Source organism: Palaemon carinicauda, chromosome 32, assembly GCF_036898095.1.
Source record: "Palaemon carinicauda isolate YSFRI2023 chromosome 32, ASM3689809v2, whole genome shotgun sequence".
In the NCBI taxonomy this organism is placed as follows: domain Eukaryota; kingdom Metazoa; phylum Arthropoda; class Malacostraca; order Decapoda; family Palaemonidae; genus Palaemon; species Palaemon carinicauda.
Genome location: NC_090756.1, coordinates 5,056,715 through 5,062,124, shown reverse-complemented (window position 1 = coordinate 5,062,124; position 5,410 = coordinate 5,056,715).

Genomic DNA, 5,410 nt, shown 5'->3' with positions numbered 1-5,410 from the left:
GTTATCCTCTTCTTATATATATATATATATATATATATATATAATTGTGGTTAACCTGTCTGTTTATTGTCTGTCAATGAACTTGTTCTTGAGAACCTTGCGTCTCCTTCACCTGTGTCAATTTATTGGTATAATTGAGCATTCATTCTATGTACCTTCTCTGGGATAATTCTAATAGAATTGTTCCTTTATGCAAGCTATGTTGCATTGGTTTATGCTTTCCCTTAACGGGAGGACCCCGTCCCATAAGGGACGATGGCGGTTTTACTAGTTTCCTCCTATGCGGATATAAACCTTTGTCCAATACAAGTATTGTGCGGAGAACTGGTCGATATTTCATATTGACGCAGTGGTTCTTTACAAACTATGCTTTACTTAATATAGGGCGAGACCACTATATTAGCTTGCCTGGTATTCATACATAGGTATATGTACTCTTCGAGACTTTTCCAGAGTCTAGTAGGACTCTTCCCTGTAGGGGGCAGGAAGCTCTAACATGGTTTATAGTTAGTTGAAAAGATGTATAACGGTAACATCTTAGGTCTCTAGGTCTAGTCGACCAGGAAAAATTACCTCCGGGGAGTACGGCACGTTCTGAGAATCCACAGATACAGTAATGCTCTGGTATACTTCCATCAGGACGACATGGCTTGAGCCCAAAAAAAACGGATTTTGAGCGAAGCGAAAAATCTATTTTTGGGTGAGATGGCCATGTCGTCCTGATGAACCCGCCCTTGCCTTTCTAAGAAAGGGCTGTAGGACCCCTCCCTACATACAGTATCTGTAGCACCTCGTGTACGCTACAAGGAATACAGATGGCGCCAGGATTGCCGCCAGTCACGCTTTACGAATCGGAGATAGGGAGCCTTGGGAGCGGCTCCCCCTTTTTCTTTCCCGAATTCGTTTCTTGCCAATCGCCCCCTGCGAGACGAAATCTCTGTTCGGGATGCAGATTGCCATGTGGCGTGTCAAGAATACCTCCTCTGATAAGTCGCGATATCCCTTTCAGGAGAGATATTCGCTCCAGGAGTTAGAATTCTGGTACCTTAAGGTAAATTCTCTGGGAATATCGCCGTAGTTGTAATATACCCTAGGAAGCTACCCTATAGGAACTTCCATCAGGACGACATGGCCATCTCACCCAAAAATAGATTTTCGCTTCGCTCAAAATCCGTTATATATATATATATATTATATATATGTATATATATATATATATATATATATATAATATATATATACATATATATCCATATACCAAGGCACTTCCCCCAATTTTGGAGGGTAGCCGACATCAAACAAAGAAGCAAAACAAAAAGGGGACTACTCTCTACGTTCCTCCAGCCTAACCAGGGACTCAGCCGAGTTCAGCTGGTACTGCTAGGGGTGCCACAGCCCAACCTCCCACAATTCCACCACAGATGAAGCTTCATAATGCTGAATCCCCTACTGCCTGCTACCCTCCGCGGTCATCTAAGGCACCGGAGGAAGCAGCAGGGCCTACCGGAACTGCGTCACAATCGCTCGCCATTCATTCCTATTTCTAGCACGCTCTCTTGCCTCTCTCACATCTATCCTCCTATCACCCAGAGCTTTCTTCACACCATCCATCCACCCAAACCTTGGCCTTCCTCTTGTACTTCTCCCATCAACTCTTGCATTCATCACCTTCTTTAGCAGACAACCATTTTCCATTCTCTCAACATGGCCAACCACCTCAACACATTCATATCCACTCTAGCCGCTAACTCATTTTTTACACCCGTTCTCACCCTCACCACTTCGTTCCTAACCCTATCTACTCGAGATACACCAGCCATACTCCTTAGACACTTCATCTCAAACACATTCAATTTCTGTCTCTCCATCACTTTCATTCCCCACAACTCCGATCCATACATCACAGTTGGTACAATCACTTTCTCATATAGAACTCTCTTTACATTCATGCCCAACCCTCTATTTTTTACTACTCCCTTAACTGCCCCCAACACTTTGCATCCTTCATTCACTCTCTGACGTACATCTGCTTCCACTCCACCATTTGCTGCAACAACAGACCCCAAGTACTTAAACTGATCCACCTCCTCAAGTAACTCTCCATTCAACATGACATTCAACCTTGCACCACCTTCCTTTCTCGTACATCTCATAACCTTACTCTTACCCACATTAACTCTCAACTTCCTTCTCTCACACACCCTTCCAAATTCTGTCACTAGTCGGCCAAGCTTCTCTTCTGTGTCTGCTACCAGTACAGTATCATCCGCAAACAACAACTGATTTACCTCCCATTCATGATCATTTTCGTCTACCAGTTTTAATCCTCGTCCAAGCGCTCGAGCATTCACCTCTCTCACCACTCCATCAACATACAAGTTAAACAACCACGGCGACATCACACATCCCTGACTCAGCCCCACTCTCACCGGAAACCAATCGCTCACTTCATTTCCTATTCTAACATATGCTTTACTACCTTTGTAGAAACTTTTCACTGCTTGCAACAACCTTCCACCAACTCCATATAACCTCATCACATTCCACATTGCTTCCCTATCAACTTTATCATATGCTTTCTCCAGATCCATAAACGCAACATACACCTCCTTACCTTTTGCTAAATATTTCTCGCATATCTGCCTAACTGTAAAAATCTGATTCATACAACCCCTACCTCTTCTAAAACCACCCTGTACTTCCAAGATTGCATTCTCTGTTTTATCCTTAATCCTATTAATCATTACTCTACCATACACTTTTCCAACTACACTCAACAAACTAATACTTCTTGAATTACAACACTCATGCACATCTCCCTTACCCTTATGTAGTGGTACAATACACGCACAAACCCAATCTACTGGTACCATTGACAACACAAAACACATATTAAACAATCTCACCAACCATTCAAGTACAGTCACACCCCCTTCCTTCAACATCTCAGCTTTCACACCATCCATACCAGATGCTTTTCCTACTCTCGTTTCATCTAGTGCTCTCCTCACTTCCTCTATTGTAATCTCTCTCTCATTCTCATATCCCATCACTGGCACCTCAACACCTGGAACAGCAATTATATCTGCCTCCCTATTATCCTCAACATTCAGCAAACTTTCAAAATATTCCGCCCACCTTTTCCTTGCCTCCTCTCCTTTTAACAACCTTCCATTTCCATCTTTCACTGTCTCTTCAATTCTTGCGCCAGCCTTCCTTACTCTCTTCACTCTTTCCAAAACTTCTCTTATTCTCTTCATATGACTGACCCAGTCCCTGACCCCACCTCAGGTCAGCTGCCCTCTTTGCCTCACGTACCTTGCGCTTTACTTCCACCTTTTTCTCTCTATATTTTTCATACTTCTCTATACTATTACTCTGCAGCCATTCTTCAAAAGCCCTCTATTTCTCTTCCACTTTTACCTTCACTCCTTCATTCCACCATTCACTGCCCTTCCTCATGCTGCCTCCAACAACCTTCTTGCCACATACATCACTTACAATCCCAACAAAATTTTCTTTTGCTAACTTCCACTCCTCCTCTAAATTACCAGTTTCTCTACTCTCACCTCGTCACATGCCATTTTCAACCTTTCCTAATATTTACTTTTTACCCCCGGTTTTATTAGCTCTTCAACCCTCACTAGCTCCCTTTTACATCCACCTACTCTATTCCCCCACTCTTTTGCTACAACTAATTTTCCTTCCACTAAAAAAAGATCAGACATACCGTTAGCCATACCCCTAAGCACGAGCACGTCTTTCATCTTCCAAACATTCTTTTAGTTATCAACACATAATCCATTAATGCCCTATATATATATATATATATATATATATATCTATCTATCTATCTATCTATCTATCTATCTATCTATCTATCTATATATATATATATATATATATACAGTATATATATATATATATATATATATATATTGTACGTCATATATAAATCATCACCAACATAAATAACCACTTTAATGCCTTCTTAAAATACACCCACACAAATTCGAGAACGAATATACCTCTCCAGCAAATACCACCATAATAATAAACAAAACAAAAAACGATGAAAAATAAAAACCTCTTATTGCTAGTACATAAAAAAAAACTAAGCCAAGCCTCTTAGATGCATTCGAGAGAATCCTGGTTTTCTTAAAGAGATCTTAAATGAGAAATTAGACGTCTTTTGAGAGATTTAGAGATTGAGAGACGAAGGAGGTGTTTCTTAAGAAGGGGTAAATGAGTGGAAGATTCATTACTTATGAATAACCTCTAAGATTTGGGTAGGTAGATGTAAACAAATGGGTGAATGCTTAATGGATTAGGAGTGAAGAAGCACATAATATTATTATTATTATTGTTATTGTTATTATTATTATTATTATATTATTATTATTATTATTATTATTATTATTATTATTATTATATTATTATTATTATTATTATTGCATCACCAGATCAAAAGGAAAACATTCGCCAAAACAAAATTCATTGGAAAAAAAAAATCCTATTGTAAGTGACATTTCATTCTAAAACTGACATCTCCAAAACTATTCAACAAAATTAGCGATCAAGGGCATCACTTCCTGTCGTCTGAGTCCTGACACTTATGAAAAACAGCAGTATTTGAGAGATGTATTCACAACATTGGAAATAATGGTTTGCCGGAATAGGAGAAGTAGATGCCATAGGGGGAGAATGATGTGGAGTTTATCACGAAGCTATTGTGTGGGAAGAGGGTTACTATATATATATATATATATATACATCTATATATATATATATGTATATGTATATGTATATGTATATATATATATATATATATGTATATATATATATATATATATACATAGCCTACATACACACACACACACACACATATATATATATATATATATACATATATATATATATATATATATATATACATATATCATTAGAACGATTAAAAGAGATACTTCATAATTCACACGAACAAAATAACAGCAATATCAAACAATCTTGATTTTTGGAAGAAAAAATAACTACTGGAATTATCTTGATGTGTAACGAAGCCTTCATAAAAAAAATCATGTTGAGCCAGAATATGAGCAAGATAATTAACCTTAATATCTCCTTAAATTCCGAAGGTTAATTTTCCCGGAAAATCCAGTTAATTCTTTTACAAAAATCATCCTCGTAAATACATCGAGAAAAACGTATAATCTCCTTTTGGTTTGATTAATTAACTTATGATTTATTTACCATAACTACTATAAACATTAATAAATCATTATCATCATCATCTACGCATATTGACGCAAAAGGCCTCTAGAGGATTCATTGGCTAGATTATTCAAAGGATAGCTAGTTCCTTGTGATGCACAGTGTCTAACTAAGGCAAGTATAATTATATATATATATA